The sequence below is a fragment of the Onychomys torridus genome, chromosome 19 (assembly GCF_903995425.1).
Source record: "Onychomys torridus chromosome 19, mOncTor1.1, whole genome shotgun sequence".
NCBI lineage: Eukaryota > Metazoa > Chordata > Mammalia > Rodentia > Cricetidae > Onychomys > Onychomys torridus.
The window spans coordinates 50,310,724-50,333,597 of record NC_050461.1 but is presented as its reverse complement, the minus strand read 5'-3'; the positions used below and the strand labels follow the sequence as shown (position 1 = coordinate 50,333,597).

Below are 22,874 nucleotides of genomic sequence, written 5' to 3'. Positions count from 1 at the left end.
AGGGGGGGTGGGGTGAGAAACCCTGCAGGATGCTAGCACATCCACGGAACCCTCCGCTTCCATGCCTTCCTCGCCACTTTGGACTATCCCTTCAAACCATAAGCCCAATCAACCTGTCTTCCTTTAGGTTCTTATCTGAGACATTTGGTCACAGGGGGAGAAAAAGAATCACACAGCAGGCCTGATGCAGATGTGGCCCTTCCCCCTCCCCTCAGGCCAGCCCGTGCTCATGAAGAACTCCTAAGGACAGAGGCAAACAGAAGTCGCTACAGACCTCCAGGTGTAGCCAGGCTACTGACGATGAGCAACTTCACATCCTCCTACAACTGCAATCCTCTGGATCATTCTGTCCTGGAAGAAAACAACAAACAGACTGGTTAAATTACTAATAGTGAACTATATATCTCCATTCACACAGCATTAAATGCACAGCTCGCATTTCATGGGCAATTCAGAATGAAGATCTGTGATAAGAGGTGCAAATGTTTGCTGTTTGAGGAGTCCTGGGTAACAACAGCTAGCCCTCTTCTTCCCTGGCGACATGGTCAATGAAAACATCATGTATCCTTCCCAAATGGTAGTGGTGAGAAACGGTTACAGAAATCCAAGGATGACGGTGGGAAGTTGGTTGCCCCTCTGCAGCTGAGGAAAGCATTTGTTGGGATGATTTCCCCTTGTTGGTTGTGTTCTGGTAGGTGTAAAATGAAGGACATCCCAAGTCCATACTTGGAAGCTCAGAATTTTGTGCAGGACACTTTGTATAGGAAAAGGGACAAGATGCGGTCTGTCACCTACAGCCTAGCAGCCAGTTTCCGGTCAAGTCAGAAGTTCAGTAACCAGTGATCTTCCTATGAAGTGTTACTTAACCTAGCCTGAAACTGTAGCTTTATAAGGGCTTTTGATCTAGAAAACTCCTGAGTTTCATGTTGGTTTAAAACTCATTTTATAATCTCTCTAAATATGGAAGTGAGTTTCTAATAATAAGCCCAAGTCTCTATATTTCCTAGAAAAATGAGCCCTTCGGAGTTTAATAAAAAGGTCCCCCAAGACAGTCTGATATTTTCAGACATAGGTTGACTTGTCCCCAAAGAGCAATTTGCTTCCTGCCACCTCAGAAAATCTTAGCGCTTGATCAGGTTGGGACCTTGCGTTGGACTAATGGAGTCCAAACCTCTCCTCACACTTACAGGCCCTGCACTGTGGCTGGAACCAGTCAATTAGAGACCCAGCTGGGCAAACCAGATGAAATGCATCTGCGGGTGCCAGGCTCCAGACTCCAGGCTCTCTGCTTCAAACATGTGACCTCACATGCAGCTCTCAGTCCCCAGCGAAGTAGGCACAGCAGGTCTCCATTTTACAAATAAAATCACAAAGGACCAGCTCAGCTCTTCTATCTGAGCATGTGTTGCCAGACAGGGAGGGACAAAGTCGGTGCTATGTACACAAAGGGGTGATTGGCACATTTCCTAACTGCAGTGAGCTCACAATGTAGTGTGTGTAGGGAGGGAAACTAGGTACCTTAAATAGAACTCTACTGTTCAAACCCCGGTGTCTGACATAGTAGAAGGACACGGTACTTTTTTTTTTTTTCTTTCTTCTCTTCCTCTCGGTGCTACAGACTGCATCTGGAGCTCTGTGTATGTAAGGCAAGTGTTCTATCCCCGAACTATGGCCTTAACCTGATTCTTACTTTTCATTTTGAGACAGGGTCTCACTAAACTGCCCAGGGAAGCCTTGAACAAACTCTATAACCCAAGGCAGGCCTTGAACTTGAAATCCTCCTGCCTCAGCATCCCCAGGAAGCAGCTGAGATTTAGACTCTCTCAACCAGAATCAGATGAAGTGTGCAACATCATGATACTGTTAGCTCAGTACTTCAGAGGCTAAGACGGAAGGATCCCACATTCCAGACACAACAGCAAGACACTTGCTGGTGAAGTGTGTGTGTGTGTGTGTGTGTGTGTGTGTGTGTGTAAATAAATAAAGTAAAAATAGAATAGGATAGATTAGCAAACAACATGAATGAATTGACAGCAGGGAAGCCCACAGGGATGTGCATTTCTCTGCTATTCATCAGCCTGTGTGCACTGCTTTGCAGAGTAACATATGTGCATATGTGCACTCTTAGGTCATGGTGAAAAGGTGTGAAGGCTGCTGAGTTTAGAACAAAGTGACCACTGTTTTCTTAGAGGTTCATAGAAAATGGTGAGTGCAGAGCAGCCAGAGTCTGTCTGGGAATGAACCAGTATGAAGATCCAGAATAAAGCCAGCTACAGTTTGCTCCTCACCAAGGATGAGATGCTCAGGGCTGAGCAGCACTTGAGACACGCTCTTAATGAATTTCAAAGGTAGGAGAGTGTTCTGGCTAGTTCTATGTCTACTTGACACAAGCTATAGTCATCAGAGAGCAAGGATCCTCAAATGAGAAAATGTCTCTATAATTAATCAGGCTATATTTAAAGAGCCTTTTCTTGATCAGTGATTAATGAGGGTGGTACCATTGTGGGTTGATGGGCCTGGATTCTATAAACAGCAGGCTGGGCAAGCCATGAGGAGCAAGCTAGTAAGCAGCACCCCTCCATGGCCTCTGTATCAGTTCCTACCCTGCATGAGTTCCTGCCCTAACTTTCTTTGATGAACAGTGTTATATTAATTTTTTTGTTTGTTTTGTTGTTTTATTTTGTTTTCCCTTGCCAAATTGCTTTTGGCCATAGTGTTTCATCACAGCAATAGTAACCCTAAGACAGACAGGAAAACAAGAGTTCAGTCCCTTTTCCCTCAACCTGAGACTAAGGGATGGGCACCTACCCTGAAGCCACAGGGAAGCTCCATGACACCAGCTCCGTACTTATGGCAAAACCCTGTGCCTATCCCTAATTGTAAGAACTGCAGATGCTGCCAGAAGATGGACAAAGCTCAGGCTGGGTCAGGAATGGATCTCCCCACCTCACGATCACTCAAGGGTGGGAACGCATGGAGAGCAGGGAGCCAGGAGGCAGGGAGTCCTACTCCAGCTCAGCCTTCAGGTGACCTTAATTCAGAAGCACAGTGTCCTTCAGGATGGCATGAAATTGTGATATGTGATAGCCTTTTTCAGAACAAATAGGTACCAAATATTCTGTTCTTTTTATAAAACTTCCTGCAGACACGTTTCGGCTACTGTGTTAACAAGCCAGGATTTGTGGCAACCCACTCCTGGCTAGAGAGACAAGGTCCACTTAGAGAACGGCCTTGTGCCACTATACTGTACTTCTCTGTGGTGAAGGGTGTGCCACAACAAGGCAAGGGACAGTCAACTCCTTGTGCTACTTTGGTGACTTAATAATCGCATGTTTACCTGTTAAGCCATGACATGAGGTGAGGCCAAAATGAATTATCTTACCCACTACCGAATCTACATTTTACTCAGCAGACATGCGGCAATCATGACAAGAACTGAATACCATGCAAAGTAAGTAGTCCCAGAGACAAGAAAAAAAAAAAAAAAACATGACTCGGTACTCACGCTCTACCCAGCATTCACGATACAACTACAGATCACAGGGCTGTAGGCAAGTCCCCCTCACTCGAGATCATGGCTAACAAGGGGATGCTAGCCAATACCCAAAGCAGAAGTAAGACACAATTTTTGTTTCAATTCCATTAAACAGTGAGCTGGGCAGATGGCTCAACAGGACCCGCGTTCTGTTCCCAGCAGTCCTATCAGGCTACTCACACTCCAGCTCCTGACACTCATGCTCTGAGGGATCCGACGCCCTCTTCTGGCCTCTGTGGGCACTGCACTTAAGAGTACAAACAGCCACACCCACACACAGTTAATAACTGCCCTATACCTCCAACTCCAGCGGGATCCCATGCCTCTAGTCTCACTGTCACCTGCACGCAGGTGCACATACCCACAGACACACACATACACATGATTAAAGGTAAAAAGAACTATTAAAATGAAAAGTCAATTTAGTTAAAAAAAAAAAAAAAAAAGAAATGGTTACTTTGTCTAAAAGGACTTTTTATGAACCAAAAAGATTAAGTCTATAAACAATCACCTTTTTAAGGATTACTATCTATTATTATCTATATTAATTATGTGAAATTTTGAAAGCATTGGTTCCCATCAAAGATGAAATTGCATTTGATGTGTTTTGAGAGTGTAATTTCCATATGTCAATAGTCTTTATCATTCATTTGCCTATTAATTTATAGACTCTCATGATATTGCACAGACTAGCCTCAACCTTGCAACCCCCCTGACTTAACCACCAAAGTGCTGGGATTACAGGTGTGGTCCCACCACATCCTGACCACACCATTATTATTTTTAGACCGAGGATTCTAGGTAATACAGCAGAGAGTTACATACACAATTGTTCTCCATAGCCCAAGTGCACGTAGACTTGGGTCAATGGATCAGTCCAATCATCTTCATCTCAATGGACAAGAAGCATGAGAAGGAGGTTTAATGACCTGCCCAGATCTCAGAACAGGTCTCAGTGACTCCAAAGTCTAAACTTGCTCATGAGCTCATGGCTGTGGTTGATATTTCTGCTGTTTCTTCTAGAGCTACAGACTGTTTTCTGTTCTTTATGGAATAAAAGAAAAGAACCCGGAAGGTGATGCCAGTGTTTATTATATCTAGGCATGTCACAAAATCAAAGGTCTCATGGGATGGGAAGCCTTTTCTAAATGTCACCAAACATCACTCTTCACTGTTAGTCTAGACTCAAAAGGCATTCATCTGCTCCTTTATGGTTTAAACTATGCTTAGGTTTCACTGTTGTATTTAAGATTAGGTGATAAACTCTTTGTTTTTAAGTCTCATAACTGGGGCTGGAGAGACGGCTGAGCAGTTAAGAGCAGAGCACTCGCTGCTCTTACAAGTGGACCTGGTTCAGTTCCCAGCACCTCCATGGCAATTAACAACTGTCTATAACTCCAGTCCCCCAAGAGCTGACTTGCTCATCTGACCTCCACAGGCACCGTATGCTCATGTTACATAGACATACATACAGGCAAAACACCCATATGTATAAGATATAAATAAGTAAATCTTGCTTGAGAATCTCAAAATTATATGTAACACATGTGACGTAGTAACTAAAAAAAAATAATCAAATTTAAAAAGTAAGTCTATTGCTTGGTAGGATTTAGCTTAAATACTTCTGAGTTTTACCTAAAGGTTGTTCAACAGACAATGTGTAAGAAGATGTTTGCAGTAATAAAATGGAATGAAAGGATGGACTGTGTGTCTTTAGTTCTTTATTTTGGTGCTGAGGCTCGATCTAGGCTCTCACACATGCTGAATGTGTCCTCGACAGCTTAACTACCCCTCAGCCCATTAGATATTTTGTAATGGGTAAGATCAAGTGATGCACAGTGGGGTGGTAAGATTGCTAAGAAGACACTGGGAACAGCAAGAGAAAGACTGGGCCTCTAACGCACAGAGGGGCAGGTGCAGGAACCAGGCTTCTGGGACAGTAGAGTGCACTGTCTCCTGGTTGGCTTGAGTGGGTTTGCCTATAATAATGCATTACACTATACACTTGCTGTGACTTTCTGTATGTGTGGGCTTTCCTCTCAAACTACAGGGATTTACAGGAAGAAATCTTGGATTGAATGAAATAAGAAACCAACAATATGGAGATGGATTGCTTTGTATTTCCAGGCCTGGTAAGACCAACAAAATCAAGTTAGCTCTTTTTCTTCATTTGGCAAGAAAAAGGGCTGTGTGGTGGGGGGTGTGGTCATTGTCTGTGAGCTCATCACCCCAGCAGGAGCAGCTCCTCCTCTTAAAGCAGCAGTTTGCAAGGCTTAGAGAGCAGGTGTGTGTGATGCACTGTTCCAAGAGACAGCAGTCCTGTAGCTTGGGGACTAAAAGTCTGGTGACTAAATGTTTTTAGTTTTCTTGCCGTGTGTGCTTCTGCATTTGTGTGCCTCTGTGTGTGTGTGTGTGTGTGTGTGTGTGTGTGTGTGTGTGCAGCAAGCGTTTACCCACTCAAGCCAACCAGGAGACAGTGCACTCTACTGTCCCAGAAGCCTGGTTCCTGCACCTGCCCCTCTGTGCATTAGAGGCCCAGTCTTTCTCTTGCTGTTCCCAGTGTCTTCTTAGCAATCTTACCACCCCACTGTGCATCACTTGATCTTACCCATTACAAAATATCTAATGGGCTGAGGGGTAGTTAAGCTGTCGAGGACACATTTAGCATGTGTGAGAGCCTAGATCGAGCCTCAGCACCAAAATAAAGAACACACACACATGTGTGGGGGAGGGGAGGAGTAAATGTATGTATACCGTGCATCCATCCCTTTCACCTTTCGTTTTTTGAGACAGGGTCTCTCAAAGATCTAAGAGCTCGCTGATTTGACTGGGTTTTCTAGCCAGCGAGCCTCTGCCTCCCCAGCGCTAGGGTTACAGCACATTGTGGGGTGCCCTAGCTTTTTATGTGGGTACTAGAGATCCAATCTCAGGTCCTTCCTCTCACTTGTGCAGCAAGCGTTTACCCACTGAGCCCTCTCCCCGGCCCGGCTTCTAAGTTTTGCTCCAGTTCAGAGCAGCTCAGAATTCCTTCTATCAGCAGAAACGGCCAAGACAGACCCCAGGTAAATTCTTCCAAATCACCCGCCAACCCACACTGCTTGCACGACATGGCGCCTGCCTGCCCAACCCCCACTGGCCAAGGCCTCCCAGTACCTCCTGGCCAGACTCCAGGGTGAGAAAAGCCAGCACACTGCCAAGGCAGAGCCTGGATATGCAACTCCGGTTCTCCAGAGTCCAACTTCTCTCCTCCTTCCATCACTGAGCGAAAACCAGCCCTTTCTGTTTATTTTCTCCCAGAGCTGTTTAACATAGGAGCACAAAGAATGAGTGGGAAAGCCACAGCCATGTGGACCAAAAGGATCTCCAATCACAATAAACACTCCCAAAGAGGGAGGAAGATGGTAAGCGATAGATTTCCTTTCTAACATTCTTTCAAATAAATGCAGAGCCTTTGGGGAGGCAGCCTGACATGTTTCCACTGGATGAAGAGGGTGGAGACAAGCGGGGCTTTGTGTACGGACTGCCTGGGCCAGGACACACTCCAGCCCAAAGTTTGGCAACTACCTCCCAGGGGACAAAGGTTCTGGAGCTTGTCCACAAGGCAAAGGCAACGTTGCTGCCCTGAAATCAACAAGGATTCCTTCCCTGTCGTTAGCCCTTGGCAGTGTGACACTGGGCTCTGACATACTCTCCAGGGCCTCCTGCATCCTCTCCAAGCTCCATCTTTGGCTCGCTGAGAAATACCAGGATGGTTTAGGAACCCCTGCCACAGCAGGCTGCAATAGAGAGCAAGCCAAACCTACATTCTGGGCCACCACATTTTGGAGATGTTTCCCCCTGAATGATGTGAGCAAAATCCACACGTCTTTAAAACGACATGTGATGGTTGTGAAGAAGGGATCCTGGTTTCTCCAGCCACTTCCACGGATCCATCCATGCTAACGGCAGGGTCCATGTGTCTTTCTGCATTGCTCACTGTGAACATGGCATGGACCAAGCTGCACGCTAGGAAGCCTAGAACACATCACCAACAAAAGCCCCTGTACTCTTACTGCTGCCAGAAGATGACATAAGAACATAATTTCTCAAGTGCCTCCAAGGAGAAAAACAGGGCTGGTCATGATGGCCCAAGCCTGTAAGCCCCAAGACTCAGGAGGAAGAGGAAGGGGATTCACTGACAGTTCAAAGCCAACCTGGGACAGGAAGTGAGTGCAAAGCCAGCCTGAGCTACAGCATGGGAGCCCTTCTCCGAACAGGCAGGCATGGGATGGAGTAAGGAGTTGGTAGCAGTGGGATATGCCTACAATTCCAGCCACAGAGGGAAGGACTTGAACCCAGGAGTTCTAGGCACCCTGGGCAAAACAGCAAGATCCCCTAGGGAGAGAAAAGATGTGGAGAGCAGGAAGAGATGGGGAGAGGGAGGGAAGGTGGAGAGATGGCTCAGTAGTTAAAAACATATACTGCTCATCCACAGGACCCTTGTTCAGTTCCCAGAGCCTACAGTGGGCAGCTCATGACCACCTGTAACTCCAGCTCCAGGGGGTCCAACTTCTCTTTGGGCACACGCGCGCGCGTGCACACACACAAACACACACTTATACACAGTTGATTTTATATTAAATATATAAAAATAAATCTTAAAGCAGAAAGAAAGAGAATTAGAGCATAAGGAAGGAAGGAAGGGGAAAAAAGAAGAAAAGTTTCCATCATTTTCAGCATGAAAAGACACCACCGGCCCCTCCTAAATCACGGAACAGTCCCACCAGATGACAAATCCTTGCAAATCTATCAAACTTCCACCATCAATGTCTTTGCTTGTTACTAAAAGCAACTGCCCATATGTTGAGTTACAGGAATCAGGAAAGCCTCAGCGGCTTTATGAAGTGTACTAGTGTTGTGATTAGTGCTGCCCCCTAGAGGTGGGTAGGGCACAACCTGAGAGGCTGCAAGCCTCCCCAGTGTTGGGATTCTAGGCACTGGATACCACACTGGGCTCTCCTTTTCTTTTTTTTTTTTTTTTCATAAGTGCTCAGGATATGAAGTTGTACCACAAGCATTGTAGCCACTGAACCATCTCCCCATTCCCAGATTTTTCTGGGAAAATATTGGGCTTTATATGTATGAGTGTTTTTGTTTGCATGTATGTGCACACCATGTGTGCCTAAGTGTCTATGGAAGCTAGAAGAGGGTGAGTCTTTTGGTACTGAAGTGACAGATGGTTGTGAGCTGCCATGTGGGTTCTAGGAACCAAACTCAGGTCTTCTGCAAGAGCAGCAAGTGTTCTCAACCACCTTCTAGTTCCCCAGCCCCCCCCCCCCATTTTTAATATTTCTAGATCATTGCCTCATCTCCAAGACTGAGGAGACCTTCCCTATATCACTGTCCAGAGACTATTTGTTCATCATTTGACTCTGCCCTACATGGCCCCTGATTTTCCCAGGCATACCCTCTTACTCCCTTCCAGAGCCACTATAGTTCTTGAAGTGCACTCCTACCATAAACAATGCTATTGGTAGCCCATAATGACCTCTTTAAATGCCCATATTTCCCAGTACATCAGGGCAACCCCTGTATTCTAATTAGTCATGGCGTCAGCTCCTGCCACATGACCTGGCATCTAAATAAGATAGACCAAAGCCATCATTCTCCTTGTACTGCCTCCACCTCATCCGTGTGAGCCTATCCCTCCCCCAGTGTGGCAGAGGCAGTTTCTATAGAATCTGTGTTGGGTGGAAGTGAGGCTTAACTTAGCCTGGGACCAGCATGCTAAGGCTCCTGGAGCGCGCGCACACACACACACACACACACACACACACACACACACACACACACACATATATGAAAAAGACAAGACTCTCTGCTTTAAAATTAACAGTTTCCCTTCCTTTCTTCTAGTTTTTCTTACCTTTTTAAAGTGGAAGAAACTTATCTGTAGGACCGGGAAAGGTCAGCTTTATATATTTGAACACATGACTAAAGAGCATATGTTTAAAAAACCCATTTCAAATAAGTGAAGTTCATGCCATTTCCCTCATTTAGCCTAGACTAGAGAAGCACTTAAGATATGGAAGCTGCCCTAGAGAAACTTGTTTTCAGCGGCTACATTTTAGTTAACTGAGAGTTCTGCCACACTCCCCTAAAGGAAGACTCTGCAACCCATGGCTACAAAGTTACTATGCTGGTTAGTTCTATGTCAACGTGACACAAGCTGGAGCCATCGGAGAGCAAAGAAACTCAATGGAGAAAATGCCCCCATATGACTGAGCTGTAGGCAAGCCTGGAGAGCATTTTCTCAATTGGTGATTGCTGTGAGAGGGCCCAGCCATAGTGGGTGGTACCACCATGGGCTGACTGTTCTGGGTTCTATAAGAAAGCAGGCTGAGCAAGCCATGGAGAGCAAGTCAGTAAGCAGCACTCCTCCATGGCTTCTGCATCAGCTCCTGCCCTGACCTCTTTCAATGAAGAACAGTGATGTGGAAGTGTAAGCCAAATAAACCCTGTCTTTCCCAACTTGCTTTTTTGATCACAGTGTTTCACCCCAGCAATAGTAACCCTGACTGAGACAGGGAGTGAAATTGATTGATGACTATTTGATTAAACAATGCCCTAAGTCCCTGTAGGCTAAAGTGACTTTCCCAAGATGAATGACTTAAGACAAAACACAAGCCATAGAGCATCCATGCCTGAAGACTATGGTCTACACATAGACACTCACCAGAGAGGTGGATGAATTTGGAAGAAGACATTGATCACCCATGTGGCAGCCATCTAGATAGGCCAAGGAGTCACAGGGCAGCTGGGGACTGCCTATGCTGTCCTTGGCCAAATACCATGGTAGGTGAGAAAAGTCTCCTTGTCAGCAAGTGGGATCCCTTAGCTCATCTACCAGGTGATGGTGGGGGCTCCAGGAAAACTGGGGAGGAAACCCTGAAACTCCCAGAAGTCCATGACTGGCTCCTCTCCAGAAAAATCACATATTACATGCTTGCCCCTCTCCTGGCAACTGTCTGGGGTGGCAGCAAGGTGGGCTCTGGAGAAGCAGATGTCATCACATATACTTCCTAAGCTAATCCACCTTCTCCTCCAGGAGACTATGTGTGGCTTCGAAGAGCTGGCATTTGGGTGATTTGAAGACTGTAAGCTTCCTTCCTGCCTTAGGTGAAGCGTGGGGTGGGGAGAGGGTGTTGGGGGTGGGGGAGTGTAGCTTCAGTTCACATGGAGAAAGTTGAAATTCACTGCAGCTTACCCACAAGGCAGTTAAGAGCCCTTCCAGAGAGTTCTGAAGAAAACTACAGCTGTGCTGTTCTGCTGGGGACATGCATTCCGGAGTGGCCGGTCCCCCTGCACACAGGAAAGGCTCCCCCTGTGCTCCAGGCAGGGAAATGGGCATTTCAGATCCTGCCGCGGAGGCTTCCCATGCCTTTGCTTGCACAAAGGAACCTGCAGCACTTCTGAAATCTTTATGTGGAAGGAACTTCAGAGAGACAAGAGCAGAGCCTAGTAAGACTGCTGAGGGGGCTAGGCTATCAGAACTACACCCCTGCCTATCCATTTCCAGGAGCCTTCAAAGCAAATGCGGTCCGACCCACAGCAATTTTGTCTGGCGGAGACACCTGTGCTCCCAAGGACCAAGGTAGAGACAAGCATCGGCACGTGTGAACTTCAAAAGGTGTCTAATCACCATCCCTCCACATCAACAACCGGCCCCCAGGTTGGAGATGAGTCACCGCCCAGCCCCAGAGCTCCCCTAAAACACACATCTCCCTTGCTGTCCCCAGCAGTCACTCGAATCCATCCTAACCAAAGCAGGACCACTTATAAAAGGCCTTGTGTTCAGCTTCATCCTCCGTGTTTTCTTCCAGCTAGCCAGGCTGTCGGTAATTAAAATCACATGGCCGCAAACCTTAGCTGGTATGAAAAGTTTTACCAGATGTATACAATTGACAAGCTGTAGCATTTGGCATGCCTGCAATGGTCCCATTAAAGAGGGGCGAGCCGGGTCTGACTTGGAGTGTAGGTTATATATATGTCTTAGATCGGTTATTTAATTTATTTATGTATTTATTTTAAATGTACACTAAAGCTGTGTGTCACACCTAACCCTTTTTCAACAGTCACAAGGATGTGGACCTATATTTCAATCAACAAAGAAGATCATGGCACACCATCAGAAATTAAGCTGGATGGATGGCTCAATGGTTAAGAGCCCTGGCTGCCTTTCCAAAGGACCTGGGTTTGATTCCCAGCACCCTCATGACCATCTGCAACTTCAGTCCCAAGAGGTCCATCACCCTCACTGGCTTCTGAAGGCACCAGACACACATGTGGTGCACAGACATAGACACAGGCAAAACATGCATATGCATATAAAGATACAAAACTAAAAATGAACATGTTTGTGGGGCTGGGGAGATGGGAGAGGTAGTCAAGTGTTTGTCGTGCAAGCATGAAGATTTGAACTGAACCCCCAGCATCCCAGAATCTAGGTGTGGTAGTTGACACTTACAATCCATATACTGGGGCTAGGCCTGCAGCCAGTGAGGGACCTGACCAAAAACAAAACAAGACATACAAGCAAAACTCACACACACACACACACACACACACACACACACACACACACGCACACGCACACGCACGCACGCACGCACGCACAATCAAACCTATTTGACTGTTTGCGCAAGTCTCCTTCAAAAATGTCTCCATCTTCTGAACCCAAATTAGGCCTCTTGGTCTTGACAAAAGCTGATGATGTCAGAGCGTCCACAGTCACATGGACTCGGGATGGAGAAAATGCAGATGCAGTCATGGCTTTCACACACCTAAGACAACAGGCACTCCAGAGATAGAGGGAGGTAATTTTAGGACAAAAAGAGGAAGTCTTGTACTACTGTAGATAACAAGATTTGAAATTTGAGTTCCAAGAGAGAGCAGATAAAACGTGAACAGATTCAAGGCGTGACCTCAAGGCACGCTGACGAAACCCATATTGAGGTACATTCCTGACTTCTGAGACTGATAATGGGGAGGGAGAACAAGTCCCCACCTTATCATCCTCCCCTACTCACCCACACTGGGGCCACCATTCTACAGACCACCTAAGGGCAAAATAATAATATAGTCATAATCATAATAATAAATAGGAGGCAGAGGTGACCCTTAACACTCTCTGGGCCACAATGACCATATATGATACAATTTGTAGATAATATAAGTAGCTATTATAGTTACAATTTCACTTTAAAGGCATTCTTAAATACAGACTTCAGAAATTAGCTGAAATCTCTCACAGCATGTGACGGGGAAGAAACATATGTTCTCAATCTGCGGGTTTAAATTGTTTAAGGATTACATCAAGGAGCCTCCTCAGAAGAAAAACCAGGCCACCAACCCCAGACACAAGAGCCTAAGAGCAGCGATGGGTAATTCGACGTTCGGGCTTCATGTCTGACAACAAATCAGTTGTTAAAATTCTTTCTTAAATGGACTTTCATCTAGAGCCAAAGAAGTAAAAAGTACAGGCACCCTGGCAACTAGAAAGGCCTAGCTTCTTGTTAGAGGTGTGTCCTGTTGAGATGAACTGAGGCTGGAGTGAGGTCCCTGGGTCCCCACTACCCCAGGAGAGACAGCCAGAGAGAACTGTCCTCCGGACACTAATAAGAGCAAGTTCCTAAATGGGAATGCAGGCGTTAGGCTCTGAATGACAAGCCACGGAAGGTTCGGATCAGCAAATCATTGGGCTGTGGAGGTGGCGCACCTGGTACGGTGCCTGTCTAGCATGCCTGCAGCTGTGGGTTGGATCCCAGCCCTGCATAAACCAGGTGTGCTGGTACGCATCTAGAATTTCAGCACTTGGGAGGTTTGGGCAACAGAATTAGAAGTCCAAGCTCATCTTTGGTATATAGAGAGTTTAAGACCAGCCTGGGCTACATGAGATTGTCTAGAACAAACAACATACAAACAAACAAAACAAATCCCAGAAAATTGCCAAGTGAGACTAGGGAACGTACTCCTTAAAAGAGGAAGGTTGGGCCGGGCAGTGGTGGCGCACGCTTTTAACCCCAGCACTCGGGAGGCAGAGCCAGGCGGATCTTTGTGAGTTCGAGGCCAGCCTGGTCTCCAAAGTGAGTTCCAGGGAAGGCGCAAAGCTACACAGAGAAACCCTGTCTCGAAAAAACAAACAAACAAACAAAAGGAAGTTTGGAGTGTCACTCAATGATAGAGGACTGTTTGCTTAGTATGTGGAAGGCTCTTTGGGTTCAATCCTTAGCGCGCGCACACACAAGGGGAAGGTATCGTAAAACGATCAAAGTAATTTTGGAAGCACATGGTAAGTTATGAAAACCATGATAGCTCATGGGGTAAGAAGAAGGGGAAGTTGAAAATAAAAATGGATGAAGAACGATGCTACAGTGGAAATAACGAACTGGACCAAAGGCATGCCGAGGTTATGCACAAAATGGGAAGAAGTGGTCCAGGCTGTAACTAGAATAGAAGATTAGGACTGTCAGTGCCTGCACGGTCCCCCTCAAAGCCCGTCATCACCTGCCCAAAGCTGTCCTTACACAGTGTTCCCATCTGAACAGGAAGAAAAACGCTAACTCCCTAGCGGTCATACGAATGAAATGTCCCTCATAGTCTCGGGCATTTGAATACCTGGTCCCCTGCTGGTAGTGCTGTGCGGGAGGTTTAGGTGGTGTGGCCTTGCTAGAGGAAGTACATCACTAGGGGCATGTTTTTGAGGTTTCAGAGGCCTGCCACCAGTCCCAGCGTGCTCTCTACTTCCTGGTTGTGGTTCAGAATGTGAGCCCTCCGCATTCAGTTTCCAGCTCTAGCCGCCATGCCTGCCTACCGCAACATGTCCCCATGGGGATGGTGATGGACAATTATCCTTATGGAACCATAGACCCAAATAAGCCCTTCCTTCTATAAGTGGCCTTGGTCATGGTGTCTTTATCATAGCAATAGAAAAGTACTTAAGATGGCCCCAGTTAACAGTGGGACATGGAGTCTGGATGACAGGCGGGCAGCCCACATCACAGGCGTCACTGCGACCCCGGAGGAGCCATCTTGGCGGCCTCTCATCAGATTGTTTCTGAGATGATGCCATGACGACCTTCTCAGTCAGCATCTCAGCGTTCTTACACACTAGGAGCACACGGCAGGAGGGCAAGGCTCTTTCGGGACTGCGTTCTTCCATTGAGGACAACATGAGAAGATACCACCTTCCACTGGAGGGACCTGCCACAAGAACCAGAGGCGAGAGATGGTACCCATGAAGCTCTGTGTGGCATCAGGAAGTTACCTGAAGGAACCACAGCGAAGTGTACTGTACAGATGAGGAACCTGAGAATAGAGCCCTGAGTACCTCCAGGCAAGGGGTGCTGAAGAAGTCCACAGAGGGGCCTGGGTGCTCACACATACCCTCTCCCTGTGGGTTAGTTGCAAGTGTCTTGCTTTTTATTTCAATCATTCTCCTTTGTTGAGACAGATTTTTTTAAAAATTAACCCAGAGTCTTGCGTAGGCTAAGCATGGGATTTTTTTTCCAATGTCTTATTACTTATCTAAAGATAAAAGTCCATTGGAACAAATAGCTCCCCGTTTGTTCAAAACATCTTAGGATGTCTGTCTTTGACTAATAAAATGTAGCATTTTGATCTTGGATATTTCCCCTTGCCAATGAACATATGCAATTTTTAAAAATTTGGCTTCTTGGCTTAAATTAAGTGTTGAATGCCTCCTCACACTCTTTCTCTCCCTCCCTCCTTTCCTTCTCTCCTTTGAGAAGGGTTGGATGGCAGGAGGTTTATGACAGAGTACAGTTCAGCCTGAAGATAGTAACTTAGAAGGATTCCCAGGACTGGGACAGTAACTCAGTCAGTCAAGTCCTTGCCATGCATAAGGACCTGAGTTTGGATACCTAGCACCCACATAAAAAACTGGGTGATGTGGCACTCCCAATGCTGGTAAGGCAGAGGCAAGAGGATCCCCAGGGCTCACTAGCCAGTCAGTCTAGCCGGAACAATGAGTTCCATGTTCAGTGAGAGACCCTGTCTCAAAAAATAAGGTGGAGAGTGACTGAGAAAGATACCCAACATTGATCCCTGGCCTCCACACACACGTATATAAATACAGACAGATAGGCACAGGGTGCGGGGAGGAGAGATCATTTCAGATAGGTCCAAGGGGTCAGGTCTCCATAGCCATATGAATCTTAACTGATAGAGAAACTAAAGATGTTCTAATCCAAGGATTCTTCTATGCTGCCCCTGTAGGAACTCACAAGATTTAAATTCCTCATTTTCTCAGGCGTGGAAAAATGTTAAACACTGTTAGTGCAGGAAATTGAAAAATTCCCTTCCCAGGAGACTGAGAACTATGTGACAGAAGGGAGGGGGATCTCCTTGGAGGGAGAGGACAAGGTTGGCCTTTGTCCTTCCATAATCCTATTAACTGGTTCCTTGAAGAATCTGGTGAAGTGGGTGGCTGGGAGATAGATAGCAGGCCTTTGATGTTAAGTGTCCCTAACCCGTGGTGGTGAAACTGTAATCTGGGGACCCGAGGCCTCATCAGCATAGTCAAACAATGAGCATGAGGGCCCTCCTAGGAGCCCGCTCCCTTGACAGCCTGCTGGGCCGGGGAGCAGCCTTTGCAAGATGCTCCTTAGAGATAGCTTAAAGGGGGCTCACCTTCCCCAAGTGGAAGCAATTTCCTCTGCTGGCTGGGCGAGGTGGATGACCTCAAGGGTTTAAGTGAACTCTTCGGCTGCTCCCTTGCCCGGACAAAGACCCCAGGCTCCGTCTCACAGCAATTATAATCAATCTCAAGATGTCCTTCCAGGAACAAAGATGCCAAGACAAGTGCTCTTCATTAGCCGGCAAAATTAAATCAAAACCTATTGTGTGCGGAGTGCTCATTGGCTGGAGGCAACTCGGTCCCCTGTGGCTTTCTCTCCATCTACATGAGTGAATATGCGTTTTTGGTCTAGTATTTCCACCAGTTACTGATGGAGGGATGTTAAAACTTCCAACTGTGATTGTGGATTTACCAGCGACCCCCTTAAATTCTGTTCCTATTCCTTCACGTATTTCAGCTTTCTAATGAGGTGTATCGGTTTATTACTGTTCCATGTTCTTGGGAAATCTCCACTTTCCTTTCTGGTAACTTCGATCATCTTGAGGTCTCCTTAATCATGTGTTTATACAGCCGCTCCAGCCCTCTAAAGCATACTGAGACTTTCTTGTTTGTATATTTGGTTGTCTTAGCTTCCCCCTGCCCTTAATCAGTCTCTGTAGCCCAGGCTGGCCTAGAGCTCACTTACATAGCCCAGCTTGTTCTGAGGTCACAGCTCTCCTGCTTTAGCCTCCTGAGTCCCAGGATGACATGAAAAAGTCACCATGCCTGGTCAGCACACTGTTTCCTATGATGTAATTCCCCATCTACCTACCTTTTGTATTTATATTTAAAGTCATTATTTAGCTGGACCTTCCCCCAACTAGAACCAGCCTTTAAGTGGAGGTGTTTTCGCCCATTTATATTTACTGTTAACTATCAATGTGTTTGTATTTAAGCCTGACATCCTAATTCAGTGTCTGGTGATCCCATCCATTTTAAAAGTCTCTCTGCTTCTCCTTCCTTCAGACGAATTAAACGTTACTTAGAATTCCATACTTATTTTCCCCTACACACATTAAAAAAAAAACCAAAAAAACAAAAAAACAAAAACTATGTCTCTGAATTTACCCCTAGAACTAGTATGGGTCTTGAAAGAACAAAAACAAACACCTTGCACCCTGTCCCTCAAGACACTGTATCAACATAGTAAATGATGTGCAGTAGCCCCGCAGAGCCATAGTTTTGCCTCTGTATGTCAGTTACTGTCCTAACTAGCTTTACCTGTGACATAACCTAGAGTCACCTGAGGAAGGAGCCTCAATTGAGGGCTTTCCTAGATCTAATTAGACGGTTGGCGTGTCTCTGGGGGCTCAGGACTGTCTTGATTATTATTAATATAGGAGGACCCAGTTGACTGGGTGATCCCAGGATGTATAAGAAATCTAATTAAGCATGGGCGTGAGAGTAAGGTACCAAGCAGCATTCCTCCTTGGCTATGAGTGAGTTCTCAGGGTGTAGGTAATGTTGTGTGGGCAAGCAGGCCTGCTTTCCAGATCTTGCTTGAGCTTCTGCCCTGACTTCCCTCAGTGATGGACTGTGACCTGGAAGTATAAGCCAAATAAACCCTCTGCTCCCCCAAGTTATTTTTGGTCAGAGTGCTTTTTTGTTTTTGTTTTTGTTTTGTTTTGTTTTGTTTTGTTTTGTTTTTTTAACACAGCCACAGACAAGTTATCCCAGGTCAACAGTAGTCCCAAGATAGCAAACAAACAAACAAAAAATCCCATCATCAAATTTGTAATTATTTTTGTTTTGTTTTTTTGAGACACAGGCTTCCTGTGTAGCTCAAACTGGGAGATCTTCCTACATCTGCCTTCGAAAGGCTAGTTACAGGCCAGTGCCACTATGCCCAGAGACAATTCCTGAGATAATATTTATTTATTGTTTTTGTGAGACAGAATGTCACGTAGCCCAGGATAGCCCTGAACTCTCTGTGTAGCTGAGGACGACCTTGAACGTCTCCTGGCTCCACTGTATGCTAGAATAACAGGCACCTGCCACCATATCTGTTCTACGTGGTGTTGAGACTTTGGGCTGCTAAACAAGCACGCGACTGATCCATCATTATATTTTACTCCATTACTTGTTAATATCTCACATTACTTCCCCTTAAGTTAAACTTTCCATAGGCACAGATGTGGCTAGGGGAAAACCTAGTGTATTCAGGACTTGGCGCTATCTATGGAGTGTCTCGGAACAGGTAAGGGCTGGAGGTTAGAGGCTATTTAAATGAGTTACTAGGGAAAGCTGAGAATGTTCCCTTTCCAGCCCTTAAGAATAGGTTGGGCACAGTGGTGCACACCTCTAATCCCAGCACTTTGGTGGCAGAGGCAGACGGTTCACAAGTTTGAGGACAACCTGGGCTATATGGGGAGTTCTGGGTCAGTCTCAACTACCTAAGGAGAGTGTCTCAAATTCTTCCTGCAGGCTCGGCCTGTCTCCACTGTCCCGCTGCTCTGACACCACACAGGAAACTAACTGGTCAGAGGGGCTCGGCTTAAGCAATCTTTGTAGTGATCCTAAATTCCTCAGTCCTCTTCACTTCCATCTTGGGTAGGTCTCTTCTGTTACTATCATACCCACTACAAGCAAGATCTCGATATCTCTCTCTCTCTCTCTCTCTCTCTCTCTCTCTCTCTCTCTCTCTCTCTCTCTCTCTCTCTCTCTCATCTTGTGGTGTCTGTCTGTCTATATGGCTTTGAGCACAGGAGCTTGTGGAGGAAGCCAGATCCCCTAGAACTGGAATTACAGGCAGTTGTGAGCTGCCTGGCATCAGAAACGGGACTCAGATCCTCTGGAAGAGCAGCAGGCATTTCTGAACCATGGAGCCATCTCTCCAGCCCTGCTGCTGATCTCTGCAGCATCCCCCCCCAAAAAAGAAAAAAAATTCTGCTGAGCAGGCGGTGGTGATGCACGCCTTTAATCCCAGAGCTTGGTAGGCAGAGGCAGGTGAATCTGAGTCCCAGGCCAGCCTGGTCTACAGAGAGAGTTCCAGGACAGCCAGGGCTACACAGAGAAAAAGAAACAAACAAACAAATAAAATAAATAAATTCTAAAACTTAAAACAAAGATAAACATACAAACCCCTCGGGTTTCTGCCCTTTCATTTTGTTTCAGCGCAAATGTTCCACGGACCTCCTCTGCGCCCACACAGGACTGCAACCTTTTTTCTGAAAATACTGCTTTGTTCCCAAACCCAGATTCAGGCCTGGCGAGACTGAGTGAGTAGATTAAAGGTTTGTGCGGAGCGCCCTCTTGAGGCGGCCTTTACAAGGACATCGAAACTCCTGGGAATTTCTCAGCCTCTGCAGTAGCCGAGCTAATAAAAATCGATCTGAACATATACGTGTCTAGTATGGCTGAGCTATCCCCTCATTAAAAGTGAAGTCCCTCTCTCTGGAGTCAAGATAATCGGTGGCAGACAGACACAAAATCACGATGGCTGACTAAATGCATTCGTGTACATAAAATAACGAAAAGCTGGAGATGGGCTGACCAAGAAGGGTAAATGATTGTAGGGTTTCTGAGCGTCTCTGCTAGCATTTAATAGTATCCTTATCTTGAAGACACGGAGGCATCATGGGGCCCTAGATATGAGTATGCCACAATGCTTATGGATGTATTTGTGTATTTGTTTTTATTTTTGAGACAAAATTTTACTTAGCCCAGGCTGGCCTTGAATTTACCTCCTAGCTGAGTGTGGGTTGTTAAAATGCTGAGGCGACTGTCTTGTGTCTCCCTCTAGACTGAGTGTAAATATCAGCTCTGCCACAGAGCAGTTTGTGATCTTGGTAAGCACCCCACCCACCTAGGTCATGCACACAAATGTAGGTGACAGGAGAATCCATTTCAGAGGGCTTTGAAGAGAACGGAGTAATAAAATATACATATAGACCTCTGTATTGGGAGCTAAAAGCATTATCTGAATTTATGGGATTTATTAATGAGAAACAAATAAGATCCTATCTTTTTGTTGTATTGTTGTTGTGGTGGTGGTGGTTTTTGTTTGGTTTTTCAAGACAGGGTTTCTCTGTGTAACAGTCCTGGCTGTCCTGGAACTTGCTTTGTAGACCTCAAGCTCATAGAGATCCTCCTACCTCTGTCTCTGCCTCTGCCTCCCGAGTGCTTGTGACACCATACCCAGCTCGATCCTTTTTAAAACATTATCACATTGGCTTCTTAGATCCCTGATCATTGAACCCTTTCAACTTAAATTTAGAAAAACAAGTTTTCAGAACCTTGCTGTCGTTGTAGACTAAGTTGGAACAGCAGCAAATGAGTGTGTCACTCAGGCGGCAGGCCCGTGACTCCCCAGCAGCAATGAGGGGTCGGGGCAGGACTCATTCAAACCTTAGCTCAGTTAATGCTGTCAGCAGCCTTAGAGATTCCGTTTCCCCTGCACTCCTGACACGATGCTGCAGATGAGATTGTCTGGATTTGGGGGTCCAGCCCAGACCCTTTGGTTTGCCAGCCTGGCTCGAGAGCAGAGGTAACGCTCATTCTGGCCACTGACGGGCTCCGTCGGCTCTGAGCCTCCTCTTTGATAGGTTTGCTTGGTGACCCCTTTGCTTCAAGCCTCCACCTCTGCTCACGTGTTCAAGAGAAGCTGGTGGCAGAGTGAGATTTGAACCAACCGAAAGGAAAAGGAGGTTGGAGACACAGGTCTGAATGCATCCAAAGGGAACAGACGGGACAAAGTGAGATGGGGACTGGGGAGTCATCTGGAAGGTGGAGCAAGGCTCTACTGCAGCAGCAAGAGACCAAGGGACCAAGACCTATGGTTAAGACAAACCTGTACTCTAGACAGGAGGGGACAGTCAGCGGCGCACAGTTTGATGGTCACACGGCAGCTTTAAGTAAAGCAGCTACAACGCCAGGCCGTGTCCTTGGCCCAGTGCAGAATGCACAGATGGTTTCTTTCCCTCTGTTGCCTGGGTGGGAGCAGTAGCACACTCCATTCTGAGGCCATCAGAAGTAGCACACTCCCCTCTGAGGCCATCAGGACAATGCCCGGGCTCATCCTCTGACATCCAAGTGCCTCTGATGTGTTGGTTCTATGGAGGGCAGATGTACTTGGGGAGATGTGCATAAACGTCCAGGAAGAAACACACACGGTCTCAGTGGGAATTCAGATTTGTTATAGACACCGGGCAGGCTAACGACCTCCCTACGGGAATGTGTCCGCCCAGTCCCACAATGAGAAAAGAGTGATTGAAGTAGTGTGCCCAGCGAGAGCTTTGACAGCAAACAGCCTGTGTGCATTTTCCCACTTTCCTCTTGGGACCTAGGAAGGCCTGGGACAGTCCCCAAGGTGTAAACAGAAGCCACACACTCCATTTCCCCAAAGTCTCTCCATCACACCTTCTCACATCTTCACAGGCTCTAGATAGGAAACTCAGAGAGACGGTGATAACCGGGAAGCTTTGAAAATGAACTTGAACTTCCAGCCCCACCCCGGACCTTTGTTTTGGTGGTTATCATAGTCACAGCAGCCACTGACACCAGGATTGCTGGTAAATCTGTGGGAATGTTGTTCTTTGGTTTGCTCTGTGGTGGCAGGAGGGGGAGAGTGGGAGAGAAGAGAAGGGAATAGAAGTGGGCGAGAAAAGTCTAAAGAGGAAAATCTTTAGTTCTGTTTTGTTTTTAATTCTTTTTTTTTTTTTTTTGAGACAGGGTCTCATGAAACACAGGCTGGTCTCCAACTCCCTGGTTAGTCAAGGATGACCTTGAACTTCTGCTCCTCCTGCCTACAACCTTCCAAGCACTAGGATTACACGAGTGTACCACCACACCCTGTTTTATTCTGTCCTGAATATGGAACCCCGGGCTTTTTGCACATTAATCCACATACTCTACCAACTGAGCTATACTCCCCAGACCTACTTCTACTTAAAAACAACAACAACAACAAAACTTCCAATAATCACAGCTCACACCTATGATATAATAAACTACAGTGACCCCTCTACCCATTCGTGAGGTGGGCAAGGTTTGTCTCATCTTTCCTCCCAATCTCCCTGTTCTTAGGTTCTGACTTTGACATTACAGAATGTTCCCCAGGCCTACGATGCCAATGATCTAGCCAATAGACCTCAAGTTCCGGCTTCACAATAGCACCCTGACTAATGGGCTGCCTTGTTTCCGCTTTCACCCGGCCCCAGACCCTTCAGTCCTCCAGCCAACAACTGCAGGACCTTCTCTGGCTTTGAGAACTACATCCTTCATCTTGGGAAATCAAAAGCTGAACTGAAGCCGAGAGACACTAATGTTAATTATTTGAGCCACAGAGATCCCAAGGTACTAAGTGACAACAGTATGTTTGTGACTAAATGTCACACATCTGACGACCAAGCCAATGGTCGTGCGATCTTGGCATCAGTTCCCTGAGGGCAAGAGCAGTGAATGTGACTGACCTTCACTGTGTCTCAAATACAGTCAACAGTGTGTCATTGTACAGAGGACCTGCCATTTCCGTGACCCATCTCTTCACATTATTCTTTGTGGCCAGGAAGAAGACCACAAAGCTATGTCGTCACAGACAGCTCTGTAGAACAGAAGGTACCAGACCTGCCACAGAAGATAATGGTGATTATAGTGGTGACAGGTTTGACCAGGGACACATGCTGATCATTCAGGACGTACCCAGGCAATCAGCTCCATTCCCAG

General features: G+C 46.4%; 1 protein-coding gene across 1 annotated transcript in view; it reads right to left on the bottom strand.

Moving 5' to 3' along the window:
- Nucleotides 1–298: 298 nt before the first annotated feature.
- The window catches only part of Scaf8 (SR-related CTD associated factor 8), a 175,368-nt gene continuing 152,792 nt past the window's right edge, over nucleotides 299–22,874 (bottom strand). Inside the window, exon 22 of the mRNA XM_036168649.1 lies at nucleotides 299–351. The gene's annotated coding sequence lies outside the window, so the exon portion shown is untranslated. The remainder of the gene's footprint in view (nucleotides 352–22,874) is intronic.